Source organism: Parasteatoda tepidariorum, chromosome 5 (genome assembly GCF_982258835.1).
Source record: "Parasteatoda tepidariorum strain Cologne lab strain chromosome 5, Ptep-v5.0, whole genome shotgun sequence".
In the NCBI taxonomy this organism is placed as follows: domain Eukaryota; kingdom Metazoa; phylum Arthropoda; class Arachnida; order Araneae; family Theridiidae; genus Parasteatoda; species Parasteatoda tepidariorum.
This window is the reverse complement of record NC_141759.1, coordinates 79,269,885-79,286,985: the sequence shown is the minus strand read 5'-3', so window position 1 is coordinate 79,286,985 and position 17,101 is coordinate 79,269,885. Positions and strand designations below refer to the sequence as shown.

Below are 17,101 nucleotides of genomic sequence, written 5' to 3'. Positions count from 1 at the left end.
ACAGCTGAGGCTTACAATTACTAATGTTCAACTCCGTAGCCTTGCAATTTTGAACTCAATCCAGAAGACAAGGGAACTCCTGGGTCAAGTATTGGGGGAAATTTGCCTTTGTGGTGGACTTTCTGATGGAATTAACCCGCATTTGCGTTACACGGGGAGGAAAACATCGAAAACCTACCAAGGTTAGTTTGACTGCAAGGGGACTCTAATCTATGATTCGTCTACTGTCTACTGCTGAGGATATCTTACATCGTCACTATGGTCGGTGCGACTCGGATGCGGCATTCGCGTCGACCAGCCATTTATGGGATTCAAACTCGGTTTACCTCATCAGAAGGCGAACGTTCTATCCCTTGTATTTGTATAAATGCAAAAAAAAAAATTTTCCCTAGTGTAATTCGTTGCCATTTTTTAATTACCACTACCTTATTTAAAAGAAAAATTAAACAATCATGCTCCAAACTAATGAGGATGAATTTAAAGTGGAAAAAAAAACAATTCCTAATGTTATTTCGCCTGATTACTAGATACGCCAGAAAAGTTCAATTACTTGCTTTATCCATTTTTTCCTTCAATTTATTCGGTTATTTGATTCGAAAATTTTTGCTTTTTATATAATCAGAATTTTCTTCATTTTAGAATTATAAATAAACTGTAAAAATTTATTCCGTCCCTACGGGAGAGAGGCTGACTGGGTAGTAGTGATTGTTTGTAGTAGAAGTAGTAGTTTATTTACGTTGAAGAGTTGCACAATGAACTATTGGAGATGGTCTGGGAAACATCCCTGAGGATGATCCGAAAACATGCCTTCGGAATTTAATTCTTCTTTTTGTTCTCTGCAGAGGGGATGGCTGACCCACTTTCGTTGCACGACGACCTGTGCGTGAAATCGAGCACTTTACGGTAAAACAATTAAACGAAAATCGATATCAAGCACCCTCGGTCCTTACGCAGGCTGATCAATTTTGTCACCTACCCGCTCACTGACCGCAACCAATGATGCTTGACTTCGATGTTCTATTGCGAATCGTGCCTTTACGAACAATCCACAGCGAGATAGTGATTATTTACAATTAATAAACAAAGATTTCTGTGGTTGGTTAAGTTTTAATTCTCATTAATCTAAAAATTGTAGTTTAGTGCAATATTAAATTTTAGCAAATTTTTTTATGTTTTTTAAACAGAGTTTATTAAATTAATATAAAGTGCAATTTGAAGAAGAAATTTATTTTCTGTATTACTAATTTAAGTATTAAATTAGAATTATACAAAAGTCAAAAACCTGTAAAAGTATAAATGCAAATAAAAAATTAAGAATAATGGAATCCATTTAAAATTAACAGTCTGGATTGAATATTAATATTGTCTTCGTAGATAAATATATTTGCATTGTGCTCATTCATCAAAGAAATATTAAATATATTGATTAAATTCTGATTGAAGAGTCAATTAAAATTAATTTATTCATATTTATTAAGAAGTATCTTAATTAGTATCAATAATTTATATGATGCTTAATTAATATGATTAAACTAATTTTAACTGACTTTTAAATCAGAATTGCTAACAATCTAATTAGGAATATTATTGAAGACTTTCGACAGTAAATGAAATATCTTCTTAATTACAAGTTAAATTAGAAGTTAGGAACACATTTATAAATTATAATTTTAGAACGGAACCTTAATATTAACTTCGTTGTTAAATATATTGTTCTTCTAATTCCAAAACAAACGTATGAGTAAAAAATCATCTTAGGCTCCTTTATCAGAGAAACATGACACATTTAGATTAAATTCTGATTGAAAAGTCAAACAAAATTAATTTATTCATAGAAATGTGCAACGAACCGTAGAGTGTCGTTGATCTAGATGTTCGCGAAAAATCCGGAAACGCCGCATCCGGCAAATGTGACGGAACAGGGTCAGTTGTCCGTTACTTTTTAAAACAGCCTTCACCCAATTTGTTTTCGGTGAAGTTCAGTACAAGCTTAAGATTATGTTTCTATTATGATTCATATCAAATAATTTTGATATGACAACAATACAAACTAAGTCAACCAAAAGAAAATATTACTTTTCATGTCTGATAGATAAATATAAAATATGCTACGTCTATTTTTATAGTAAGTAATGTTACATTTTTGATTCCAGTTTTAATGCAATTTAAAGAGTTAAAAGAAGGAGAAATGTTCACAAAGTAGAATCAACACAGATCTTTATTTTCCCAAATTAAATAAAATAATTAATGATCTAATAATTAGGTTCTTCTAATTTTTGTATCAAATGTTTTTTTTTTTTAAGTTATCAATTTATACAGACATTTATATACTTTTTATACTCATGGTATTTAATTTATTGGTTTCCGGTAAAAAAAAATTAAAACTGGAAATACTAAGTGTAAATAGTGTCTCTGTCAAATACTAACATTGTCTGTTGTGGCTTTGCCTCAGAATGGTTCTGGGTTCGAATCCCGGGAAAGGCATGGATGTTCTCTCATTTTCTGAATTACCTGTCCTTACTGTGGAAGGAACGTTGGCCCACCTAATATGGTCCCTCTGAAAAAGTGAGCAACTGCCCTTCTATGTATATATATATATATATATATATATGTATGTATATATATATATATATATATATATATATATATATATATATATATATATATATATATATATATATATACTTGTATATATATATATATATATATATATATAACTTTTAAACTGTATATTTATCTTTTTTAGTATAACGTGACCTCTGTCGGATTAAATCATCTCTATTTTTATTATTCCTGTCTTTTATTATACTGATGTGAAAATGTACCATTGGGGTACTGTAAAGCAAATTGGTTTTTAATAAATTTTCACAATATGTAATTTTAAACGTTGTTTTTCTGCCAACTAAACTATAAGACGGCAGCAAAGTAAATGCGTTGATTTTTTTGTCTTTATTTTTTAACAAGGATTATAAACATTCACGTGAAATTTAAGATTAAGGGTGGTTAATACAGATCCTCTCATTTTAAATGCATTATTTATTAATTATACGTAATTCAACAATATAATAAAAAGCAAAAAAAAAAAATTATTCGTTCATGCTACGTTCATTATTTTCCAAGAAAATTCAATACGAAGTTAATCTTGGTTATAACAAAACTATGGATTGCAAAAAATATACTAAAATATTTAATTACGAAGAGGTTATCTTAGCGACAATATTTACCTCAGCAACAGTGAAATAAAATAAGTTATGAATACATGTTAGATTTAAAATTTTAGAAACGAAAGTAACATGCCAATTTGATAATAATTCAATTAATTGTGAGTAACAAAGTAATATTTGAAGCATAGCATCAAAAAATTTCACAATAAAGAAGAAATTTAGTCCATAGGAAATGAATAAAAAAATTTTTAAATTTTCATGATACACTGCTGTGACCCATATTATAGGAGATCCAAATAAGTACTTCATGGATAAAATATATCACGATGAGATTAGACGAGATTTTATTACTGGTATCAACGCCACTAAAAGTCTGTTGAATTTCACAATAAAAAAATTTTGTCCATAGGAAATGAATAAAAAAAAATTCAAATTTTCATGATGCACTGTTGTGATCCATATTATAGCACATCCAAATAAGTACTTCACGGATAAAGTACATCACGATGAGATTAGACGAGATTTTATCACTGGTATCAACGCCACTAAAAGTCTGTCGAATTATCTAAATGGTTTTCTATAAAGTGAAGAGATGAAAAATCAAAAGGGAATAAAACAAATTAAACATATGTCTAAAAAATATACAATTTTTAAAAAAACTTGAAAATATACAAATTAACTAATAAATCCTTGAGATTTTATGGTTTAACAGGCAATGGAATATTGTTATAAATAAACATTTTTCTTTTGCACTTCTGCAATATTTCAGCAACAATTCTACTAAGAGTTGATGCGATATTCCTCTAGCGTTCTCTCTTTATAAACCGATGTAATTTAAAACTACTCGTTTCTCTCCTTTAATAAAGCTCAACGTAAAAAATGAATGAAGTTTTATTAGAACGGGGATTAATCACAAGAAATAAAAGACAACCTATGTTCACTAGAATATATTAACTATTATAATGCTTGTAATGAATGCTTTAAAAAATTTAAATGGTAGCTAAGAGAAACAAAATATTAAACATGCTTTAAAACAAGTTACGCATTAACTAACTTCGAGTTATGCATTAACTTACATTTTATAGTTTTCCCTTTAATGACTGTGAGAAACATACTTTTCCTTTAACCTATTTAATAAACCAATTGTAACTACTCAGGTTTCCCTTTTTCCTTAAAACCCACTGGCGATTAAAGAAATGGGCAAAATTGGGAGAATGTTTCTCCCCTACACACAGTTCCCCTATCAGTTAACATGGGAAAACCGGTTTTGCTATGCAGAGAAGACTGCAGGTTAAAATGCGACTTTTTACGTGCAGAACCGTCAGTGGGTTAAAACGAAACATTATTACTGGACTATTAGCAAGATTTTCCCTAATTTTTACTGGAGAGTTTTGTGTATCACTTGGATGATCGTTCTCTGTTAATAATGGCTAAATAAATATTGATGTCCTCTTCCTCTGCCTAAGACCTGTTTTTATTCTTCCTCTCGGCAACGGCTTTATATATATTACCAAATTTTACATATTATGTTAATACCTAACCCACACAACTGTGCAGGTTCAGTCGTAATATGATATGTAATATTATTCAATCAAATTGAGCAACAAATTAATTATTAATTTTTGAAATAGAAAATTAAGAGAATATCTATTCTTTGTGAACTTACACGAACAATAAATATCTGTTTTACTAAGCAAACGTTAATAAATTCTAATTAAAATAAACGTTTCCGAATAAAAGCAATAATATATTAGAAAACATAATCAAAAAAGCTAAAACTATTCAGTACTATTTGTAGATTAAATTCTTAAATTTAAGGCTTTAAGGTTCGACACGAGGTAGTTAATTTGATATGAGTAAATAAACAGCATCATTTTGTAACAGGAAGCTCGTGTTACAGCTACTGCACATCAGTATATGTTAAGATTAACAGCACTGCTCTGAAATAAGGGAAGCAAAGAAATAACTCAATTTAAAGGCTCTTATAAAGTAAAATGGACACTTGGTTGTTATAGGATACCTACGAGTAACGTAGTGTGGGTATCTCAATTTTGATTGGTTAATGAAACGTGGCATTTATTAACGTTAGCAACTGCTCTTTCCATTCTATTTCAAATAAGCCAAGCCTCTCAAGAATCATTGCTCTTAAGCGACTCATTCTATATTCTTTCCCAAAGATTTCAATTATTTCACTACATATTTCTAACTTAACACAAAGACAGGCATGCAGCCATGTAGAACATAAACAAACTAATTATTGATTGAAGTTTCCAGGCACACAAAATGGTTACAATAAAATACATAAGCAAATAATAAATTTAAGTTGAGTAAAATATGTTGACAAGAAAGAATTATATTTTAAAAAATTCAATGTACTACACGGCTTTGTATTTAAGCAACTTCGCGTTTGTTAACCTTCTAACTTATGTGGATAACTACTTTAACACACCATCTTGATTATAAGCAATCAACTGGCGCTGAAATCTAAGGTCACGTGTCTGTATATCAGTGATCGTCTTCTCGAGTTGCATCTACCTAATTACACTACTAGCCATTAAAATTGCGACCAAGAAATCGACACACCACGAACATGAAATTTGCTGAATGGATAAGGCATGTTGTGGAATATTGCACGTTTCAGCATGACAATGCACGACCGCTTGTTGACCGCACTGTCCTGACCTTCCTTGACACAGAACATGTTCGCCTGTTGCCCTGGCCAGCACGCACTCCTGCTCTCTCATCAATCGAAAAGGTCTAGTCAGTGGTTACCGAACGACTGGCACGCCACCACTCGCCAGTCACTACGGTCGGTGAATTGTGGCATAATGTTGAAGCTGCATGGAATGCTGTACCCGTCCATGCTATCTAATCTCTGTTCGACTCGATGCCCAAGAGAATAACTGCTGTTATTGCTGCCAGAAGAGGCTTCTCTGAGTACTGATTCCTCAGGATATATACATCCAAATATCCTGAAAATTTAATCACTTGTTCTTCCAACTATAATGTATGTACCCAATAAATATTATTCTGTTATTTGCATTCCTTCCTGGGGTAGCAATTTTAATCGCCAGTAGTGTATAGATCCCCGTTTTTTACATGTAGTTTATTACATATACTATCGTATCCTAACTTTGTACCATATTTCGTTCGTCTAATCAAAGAATACACTAAAGCCACATATTTTATAATTAACTAGATGAATGTCAATTCGGGGTTATAAAGAGTAAGCAAATGTTATATTAGAATTGAGGAACACTGCGAAATCATGCACAAACCGGAAAGACATATACCAACACGATAAAAATAAAATAATTCAAACTTTTAAATTTATAATTATATTTCATCCATCCAAGTAGTTTTACGTTATTAAATTAAGCTAAACACGTATTTAGTAGTTCATCCAATCAAAATAAAGATTAAATGCATTTAGAATCATTTGATACGATACTGTTGCTCGAGGCCAACTCATGATAGTTGAAATTTGTCGCAATCACTCGATTTCCTCTTTTTCTCTATAGAGAGACAGTATAGAACCTCTTTTTCACAGTATCTTTATTGAAGCTTCCCAGCATTGATGTAGTTTTAAGTGGTACCTAATATGTTAATATAATGCCTTCTACCAATATTTGTACATTAGGTACCTTAAAACCGTACCAATTACCATAATACCAATAGTGCCTATTAGCAAAATTAATTAAGTATGATTAGCATTAATGATAATGTGGCGATTTTTATATTTCTCCTTCCAATTTCTTTTGAGATATAGTTCATAAATATTTAGCTTATTTTTTTTATTTTAGTAAGTGAATTATTAACTCCAAAATTAATTAAGTATCAAATTAATTTAGTTGACGTCAATGATAGTTTGGTACTAAACTATCATTGACGCATGCTAACTGACGCATGCTAGAATGTTAGTTTTCACAGCCGAAAGAAAGTTATAGATAAATCAAGGCCAAAGTGGCTCAGAGGATAGTGCGCTCTGATCCTATTGAGGTGACCAAGGTTCGAATCCGAGCAATGGCTGCTTGATGTGAATTCCGCACGCGGCTCACTGCGACCACAATGCTGACTTAAAATATCCTCAGTGCATAAAACAGAATTTAATAATAAAGCACTTAATATTTATTTTCTTAGACTGCGAAAAATTCTACCGTTAACTGTTTTGTATTGTTCACATATTACATAGTTAAAGAACAGACTTTTAAACTTCGGTAAGCAATCTGTAAAATGAATGAAACGTAAATCCAGTGTTACCACGAGTCTTAGAAAACTTAAATGATGGTAGTAAATTCGTGTTAATGATCATAATAATTTCATTTTTTTAATATTTCTTTATTTTGATATTTCTTTAAAAAAAATAATATTTGTTAATGTTGTAATAAATATTCTAAACGTATATATTTAAATTTTATGCATGGCTGTATTCAATAAAAAAGCAAGGAATTGTAGAGGTGCCAATATTCTTACTGGCTACTAACATTTTTCAAATTCTTGGAGTAGTGTGTATATATGATTAAAACTTTTTTATTTAGCGGTGATCAAAATCCTTTTAGATTAAATAATTTAAAAATTCAATAATTAAAAAGAGAAATTATTATTTTACTCGCACTTTAAATGTAAAAATTAAATACTCCAGAATAACCGTGATGGTTATCAGCTATGATACCCCTTATACCTTTAACTTAATATTTTAACGTAGAAATAGCAAACATACTTGTTGAAATCTAATATATAAAGTCTGAGGAAAGATAAAGTTAAAAATATTAAATCAAGTTTAATTGCTCAATGAAGCATGAAGGTGAAGTTAAAAAATCTATCTTACTGTTTTCCCGAGAAATCAAACACGCTTTTATTTTCCTTTAATCTCGCTTTTCTCGGAAGTAATTCGCCAGATTTTGATAACTATTTTGATCAATTAGAATTGCTTATGAAGTACTCTATTCATGTTTACATTTGCGGTTTATAATATGTAGACTTTTTTTACTCCATTTTTAACAAAGATTCTAAAAATATGTAAGAGAAAGTCATAATATACTAATTTTACTAATTTTAATTTTTTTTCTTATTCAAAAAAGTATTATTTTACGAAAATACATTATTAATACATTTACTTTGGGAGAAATACAGTATACGTTTGCTTGCTAATTTAATTTTTAGAAAAAAAAAGTAAAAGATATTGCTCCAATCTTCAGCATGGTGTTGTGACTTGGAATTAATAATTTAATATATCGAACAAAATTTGAAAGTTTGCTACTGACCAATTGTAGTATTTTCAATTACACTTTTTCAAAAATGTAAAAGTTAAAATTTTTAAAAAATACTGTTGATATAAATTAGTCACCTCTTGAAGGATTAAAACTTGTTAAACATGACAACACTTCATTTCTAAATTGAATTTATAAAATAAAAGTAAAACAAAGTAATTCTTAGAATATTAAAAATATTCATCCATTTTTTAATCGCCAATGGTACTGTTTAATCGTCCTTCGGCCTTTGTACAACTATATCAACTCTTTTACGCATTTTAGTTAAAATTTTATTTCTTTCATTTAAAGTTGTAGTAACATTTACGCCTCTTATTTATTTTATGGATTTCTAAATTTAATTAAAAATTATTTTTTGGCCACCATTACGAATAAATTTATTAGTATTTTTATAAGTACATGATAATTATACATTTCTATTTTCGAACAATTAACAAAATAAAACAGATAGTTCTGTTTATAATTGTAATTCACGTTTCAATTTACTCCCATTAGCGAAAATCATTTTCGTTAAAGATTAAAAGATGAGAGGTATGCCGTTAATTTTGCCCCGTATCATAATGCTATAACAAAGCATCTTGTCTATGTATATTTGTTTATTGCATTAATAAAAAAATAGATAATTAAAATTGATGCACTGAAATCAAAAAACAAACTCCTCTCATATGAAAACTGGAAGAAGAAAAATTGCAACTCATTATTTTCATAATTTTTCGAGCACTAAAATACTATTTAACTTTCAACAAATCTAATACAATGTACAAAATCTAACTACTCAATACCAATTTTTTAAATTGTGTATTTTTTGTATTGAGTTAAAATAGATTATAAATAAAAAGATCTGCAACAAATAATCAATTATAATTATTTTTTACACAGAATTTTTATGGATTTTTAATAAGAATTTAATTTAATCATACATGAAGAATTGGGATTAAATCAAATTAAATTTCAAACTCACCACTAATACTAAATTCTCTTTTTTATACTAGTATTTTTTTGTATTGTGTTAAAATAGATTATGAATTATAATTCCACAACAATTATTCAATAAAAATGGTTTCTCACATAGTGATATTATGAGGCTACATTGAGAATTTAATTTAATCATATATGTAGAATTGAATTTAAATTTTAAATTAAATTAAATTTCAAATTTGTCACCAGTACTAAGTTCTATTTTTAATGTTTTGTATTCTTTGTATTGCGTTAAAATAGATTATAAATAAAAATTCTGCAACAATTAATCAATAAAAATGGTTTTACACACAGCAATTTTATCAACCTTCATTAAGAATTGAATTTAATCATGTATGAAGAATTGGACTTAAATTTTAAATCAAATTAAATTTTAAAACTCACCACCAATACTAAACTTCATTTTTTATGTTTGGCATTTTTTTAGAGTGTTAAAAAAGATTATAAATAAAAATTCTGCCTCAATTAATCAATGAAAATGATTTCTCGCATATTAATTTCTTGAATCTTCATTAAGAATTGAATTTAATCATATATGAAGAATTGGATTTAAATTTTAAATCAAATTAAATTTTAAAACTCACCAGCAATACTAAACTCCATTTTTTATGTTTAGCATTTTTTATAGTGTTAAAATAGATTATAAATAAAAATTCTGCCGCAATTAATCACTAAAAATGATTTCTCACATAATAATATTTTGAACCTTAATTAAGAATTTAATTTAATCATATATGAAGAATTGGTGTTTAAATTTTATATCAAATTAAATTCAAAACTCACCACCAGTTTTGGAAAGAGTCATATCCTATGCCGGAACAAACCGCGATAAAACGCTGCCGTGTTACGAACAATATCATTCAAAGCAGGCAAGAAATGTAGGGATGTTCGCTGATTGAAATTTGTTCGCCGATGTTATCTGACAAAAAAGAGCAATTACTGGAAACAAAAGAAGCCAATAATGTAACAGACTTTGACGTAAGTGTAGCGGATATAACTGCACCGAACAGGTGAACGTCGTAATAAGGTTACGCCCACACTAGATTTAGTCACAAGTTTAGTGATTGATTGTCACATATATGAATTATGAAGGTAGTTAGTAACAGTATTATTATTAGTTTTGGGATAAAATGAATTATTATAACATTAACTCTTAATCTCAAATATAATCGATTTTAAAAGTCGTTTGTACCTAAATGTGTGTCCAATTAATTGTTTATAGTGCAATTTTTTAAAAATGTCTTATTCATCGTGATTAATTTAACCCTTTTCAGAGAAGCAAATTTCGGTGGAAAATTTTAGTCGGACCGGACATTTGCAATAGACATTTGCAATTAGACACTACCATAGCTGCCAACTCTTCCGGTTTTCCCGGAAGATTTTATTTTCGTATTTCAAGTGCTAGCAAAATTCAGGTTATTTCACTAAACTTTTTGAATTATAATATTAATTTTAAATCAGTTTGACCGCCACTACATGTAAATAATTACAACAAATATATAAAAGCATATTAGTCCTTTCGATAGCGAATTTCAACCTGATTAAAATATAAATATATTTTTGAGGAAGATAGTTTTTAGGTAATTGTTTTACTACCACTTGGAAAACCCATTCTCGAAGAAAGTGAGTGTTGGCAGGTATTCGCTACAATCTAAGTCAAGTGATATACTTTACATCTTTGTTGTTAAAAGAATAGTGGTTGCTAAACGTTCATGAGAAGTAGTGGCTCAGGGGATTGAGCATTTACCTCACGTTAAGGTAACCCGGGTACCAATCTCAGCGATGGCTGATCGATACGAATTTCGCACCCGGCTCGCAAGGATGACAACACCGACGTAAAATATACTCAGTGGCAGATGGATCAGGGGTTAGAGTCTCCTTGACGTCAAGCTAACCGTGGAATGTTTTTGTGGTTTTCCTCTCCATGTAATGAAATACGGGTTAGTTCCAGCAATAAAAGTCCTCCTCGAAGACAAGTTTCTCCCAATACTTGATCCAGAAATTCCCTTGTCGTCTGTATTAGGTTCAAAATTATAAAGAGTTGAACATTGCTCGTCGTAAACTCGATAATTGGCTCAGCTACGATCGTTATAAAATAAAATATATATTAATCCTGCTTTTTTTTATATACATAAGAATAATTTGCTGGGTTATTACTATTCATTAATGCTATATATAAATATTAATCGTTAACAAAGAAAGCAAACAAAAATAAAGTTATTAATAATGTTTGAAAAAGTGTATTGCGTTCCTCGTATTTCACATTTCCAATTTTATCCCTTTCCGGAACTGCAAATTTAAATCAGGATGGACATTAGCCGGTGTGTTTTCAGACAATACATTCAAGTGACTTACATTACCTTTTTGTTATTTAAGGAATTGTGGTTGCTAAACTTTTAAAAGAAATTAGTTTTAAATTTCTAGTGGTTTTTAACATTTGTGGAATAAATGTTGCCAGACTAGCTATACTTCAACTGAAAGGCTTAACGGAGTTCTATTTATCCTAACTAGCTTGATTTCGAATGCTTAAAGGAACTGAACTAAGTCCTGTTTGATTATTGCAGCTAATCTCAAGTCTATGGGACAATTTTTCAGAGACAATCATCTCTTTAAGAGTTAACAATTTATTATGATGTGGATATTTTTCGTTTTTTTTGGATTATAAATTTTGTTTTATGAGGAGTTTTACGAAAAAAAATATTTTGTTATTGTTGATTACTCTAAAAAAAGTCATTATAAACTAGACATTAAAAAAATTAGCAGAAAGTGATGAAAAATTTCCAATATCTTGAAACTAAAATGACGTTTTTCGATTTGTTCCAATTGTTGCTGAAGCTCAAAAGAATGTTCAAAAGTAAAATTCACGTAGTATTTGCTGGTACAACCTGGCCGATGTCCAAGAGGTCGTGAGCTTGATCCCAACCGCCCGAACACTCCCGCTAAATCTGTCAGGGACTGAGATTGATCATGCTCTGGTTCAGGTCAAAATTACAATCTATAGATGGTGAGCGAATGTGCCCTCCCAGTAAAACGGCTGTGACGTATGTGTGTGGCAAAAGTCGAATTCGTCACCACTGGACACCAAGAAGAAGCGTATCCTTTTGCTATAAAATAAGCTAGTCGGAATTGACAAGTGGCGAAAGACAACGACAACAACAACATAAGTTTTAGGATTGTAAATTTCAAGTTGTTTTTTGTTTTACATTGAGAGAATTTCAAACAAAGTTTGAAAATTCAGTACAGATTTTTAAAAAAACAAACATTTGAAATGTAACAATGCATTGCAAATTCAAAACTCTATCCACACTACACAAAAGTGTATATTCCTACCCACCACCCATGATAAATGTTTTTAGAATCCTTATCCAAAATAAACTAAAAATGTTAACACATTTACGAACTCAAATTGGTATTTAGGTGGAGAAAAAATAAAAATAAAAACTACGAAAACTGAGAAATCCTTATCGAGAAAGACTGAAATGAAACATCAAAATCTGTTTTATTTCTGGTTGAAGCTTAAAGGTGTTTGCAATAATCACCTATAAAACCTCAAAGTGATATCCAGTAGGCAATCCAAAACAATCCACCATCGTTAATAATGATTCTGTAAATTTTTATAAAGTTTCTGTTTTTCCTTGCTGAAATATTAGATCTGACTCTTATAGTTGAATATATTTTTACTTAATTTTGTCAGTCTTCCTAAAATAATAACGATGACAAAACACCTTGAAGAAATTCAATTTTTAATTCTTGGAGTTAGAGTTTTTTAGTTTAGAATCTAACATTTTATTTTGAGTTTTAAATTTTATACCTAAATTATCTCTCTTTTTTCTTATTTATACAAAATTTTTCCACAAACCTAGAGGGAAGAAAATTTTATGCATATTATTTATTTTAAATTGATACGCCACTTAATCATAACCGAAGCCTAAATTTGAAAATTGAAACAACAAAATTTAAGCATTTCAAATAGTTAAAATAATTGTATCTAATGTTAAATAAATCAAAATTCAGAATTATTTAAAACTAATAACAATGATTTTCGTAAAACAATAACGATTCCATATAATTCATAATTTCCGTAACACCAAGAAGAGCGGAAGGTCACTAACGATTATTTCACACCAAAAGGTCACGGTTCCATTGAACCTTTCAATTAAGGTCAAAAACAATAAACTCGATAAATAAACAATTCAAGTTCGTACTGGGGGCCGACAACAGTGAATTTGCAAGTGAAAGCAGGTTTTGCTCCAATTGTTATTTACATTTAATTCAGAAACAACAGCTTCAAAAATAAATTAAATTTACTATGCTCGGCATTGGTTTAATTATTTACTTCACTGCATACGATAAGTGTAATGTAAACAGGTAGACAGTGAACAAGTAAAAGCTATAATCAATTATCCACTTGTTTATTGTATTATTGCATATAAAATTTAATTATTTTTAACTAACGCTTACGAAAGAATAAATTAAAATGAATTTGCTTAACCTAATGCTTGCTTAATAGTATGAAATTCAAGCTCTTGTCAACTTTAACCTATTAATCCCTTCCTTCTTGCTCCCGTTAAAATGACGAGGTGAGGTTTCGTCGGCTATTTCTCGCTCCCGTGATATTTCCGGGCTGGAGTGTTCAGTAGTAACGAGGCAATAAGAATAAAACTAATTCATTTCTTTTGCCCAGAAAACATTTTATTTCTCATTTTACACAGTAGGAGGCAGTATCATGATATTTTTAAGGTAATTGTAGAAAATTAGTTTATTAAACTAAAAAATCAGCACTAATCAAATACGTGTTTTTGTTATAGAAGAAACAAATAGGCACTTTTATGACCGTTTTCTTGAAAATTAACCAATCGTTAAGGAGTTAATTACCAGCTGTAAACCCTAGTGGTCCATGTATAGGAAATTCTAATATGATAAAGTAGGCAATATACTCGTATATTTGTTTACACTAGTTAATTTTTCTTCTGCGTTAGCAGTTTGCTAACATTTTCCTTTTTTTTTAATAAAAGGAACCTGTATTTTAGAAGGACGCTAGGCACAAATGGATTAAAAAAAGAAGGTACACCCACGCAAAAAGATTAAGTTCTTGAAACAATAAATGGAAATGAAATAGTACTAAGTTCTTTTTTGTATTCAAGCTTTTGGTTACTTAAAGAAAAGAAACATTTACCATTGAATAAATAACCGTTCATATCATTAAAAATTAACTCCATAAAACGAGAGAAAAAAAAAAGAAAATCCAATAAAATAATGTACAGTGCACAAGAATAATATACGAACCTCCTTGAATGACTTTCGATCTGATAATCAAATCTTCACGTTCTAGGACTCAATGGTTCGAGCAGGTGATCATTAACTAATGCAGAGTATGTTTTAGGTAACGAAATCAGACACAAAAACGTACTTTTTCTGCATAAACATGTCTTTTTTACGATTTATTCGGATTTTTGACTACCAAAATGTAGGGGTAGCAGCAATTTGAGAAATCTGGCTCCAATAGCTCGGTCGGGAGAGCGGTCCAAAGCTTGGACCCCTTAATGTTAATTTTACCTTTCGCTTCTTTCACCATATCTCGAGAACTTTTTAAGCGGATCGAAAAAATTTTGCACTCAATTATTATTAATAAATTACAAAGAAAATTTCATTCAAAAAATAAGTTTTAGTTAGTATTTATTATTTTTCGTCATTTTATTTAATAATAGTCAAAAAAGATTTTAAATAGTAAAGCATAAATTTTTTTACGTTATTGTAAAGAATGAAATTTCACATGGCTAAATATAAAATTTGAGCATAATCGGTGAATTAATCCTTAATAAATGGAATTTTTAAAATACAACTTTTTTAAAATTCTATTTCTCAATATATATATATATATATATATATATATATATATATATATATATATATATATATATATATATATATATATATATATATATATATATATATATATATATATATATATATATATATATATATATATATATATATATATATATATATATATATATATATATATATATATATATATATATATATATATATATATGCATGCGTGTGCTATGCAGGAGTTGGCACTTGACTCCACCTCCTCGGAAGAAGAGTTCGTTTCAGCGGGGGAGTAAGAGGAGAAACGTCTCCGCTCTTGAAATTGAGACAACCCTTAATGCGCACCAAACGCAAACAGTAAATTCTTTTTCAGTCACTTTCTTCGCTTTATCATCTGCTATTATATCTTTCGTTACTCTCTAGCTTATGAAATATGTTTTAAATTTAAAAACTGCTGTTTTTCCAGCAAAATGTCTCGAAAAGGACAAACTATTCACTCACAAGAGAGAAATATTATCAAATTTATGAACTATTTAATGTTAAAAAATAGCGAAATAAATATTTTTGTCAGACGATCGCCAAATAGCAACCTTGTTCAGGATTATTCACATCCTTCTCCGAAAAATAGTGAAATAGTATCGTCGGATACCTCGTGACGAAGACGGAGCCAAGTGCCAACTCCTGATGAACGAACTATACCCAGATAGAAAATAAGGTTTATTTTCACTCAGCAAAAACCTTCTAATGTAAACCTAAAAAGGTTTTTATGAGGTTTACGCGTAAACCTTCTGATGTAAAAACGAGATCTGTCACAATCTGCTCTATTCTACGCACATTACCCAAATCCAAAACGTAGGACAACAACCTTCTATATAAAAACCTTAAATCGAGGTTGTCTTAGGGTTTTCAAGCGGTTCTGTAATAAAGCTAGTCTTAGGGTGAAAATAATCTTAAATCTAGGTAATTATAAGGTTTATTTTCGCAACATCTTGTATGCGCAGCTAAAATCCACCTTGTCATTATATTTTAACGGACAATGCAATTTCATCCTATTGCTAGTGTGATCTCAGCTAAAACGTCATCATGGACCGAAGTGATCATTTTACCTAAGTGACATTACTTTTTTCAGAAAAACTTTAAAAAATAGTTTTTAATCATTTCAGGATGAAAGTTTTGAAAATGCAATATTTTTGCTTTATTGTAAAAAGGTTTTTACTACAAACATTTTCGTGACAATAAAAAGAAAATTCCGATACAAGGTTGCCGTAAGGTTACGTACTTTCTGGGTAGTCACTGAAGAGAATTTTAAAATATTCTGGTTAGTTTTATCAAATGGAATTGTATAAAAACTGTAGCTTGTAGAGAGAAACTTTTTTCTAATTAGTTAAAAAAATCTTAAACAAAAAAAAAATTCTTTTTTCAGTGTTATCGATATTTTAATCACAGTTTTATACAAACAAGGAATAAAAAATGCCCAATTTCTTTCATTTATCCTTGTTTTCAGTAACAATCGAACTGAACACTAGTACTGCAACTTTTGAGATTTTTATTTATTTTTTGAAGTTATACTTCTTATGCGACTTCCAACAAGGTTGCGTTAAACGATTAACGCTACATTTTTATTGGCCGGTAAATCACGTGGTAGGATCCAATTTTCCCTCATTCATTTCCATATTGTTTTGGTTCTCACTAGCATAAAAGTATTGTTTTTCTATAAATATTTTTTTAGTTTGATTTGATGCACATATAATTTAATAGGGTAGTGTTTTTTATTTTCAAACTTAGTGGATAACAATTGTAAAAAAAGAGTGAAAACAATCCCACGGACAATGCGACGGATTTAAGGTTATGTCA

General features: G+C 29.6%; 1 protein-coding gene across 3 annotated transcripts in view; it reads right to left on the bottom strand.

The window, feature by feature from the left end:
- LOC107445741 (MAM and LDL-receptor class A domain-containing protein 1) overlaps positions 1-17,101 on the bottom strand; it is a 62,948-nt gene that overhangs the window by 40,065 nt on the left and 5,782 nt on the right. Inside the window, exon 1 of one of the 3 annotated variants that reach the window (XM_087164376.1) lies at positions 10,196-10,331. The exons of the other annotated variants lie outside the window; for them this stretch is intronic. The gene's annotated coding sequence lies outside the window, so the exon portion shown is untranslated. Of the gene's footprint in view, positions 1-10,195; positions 10,332-17,101 lie in introns of those variants that run through there. 3 annotated transcript variants of the gene reach the window in all.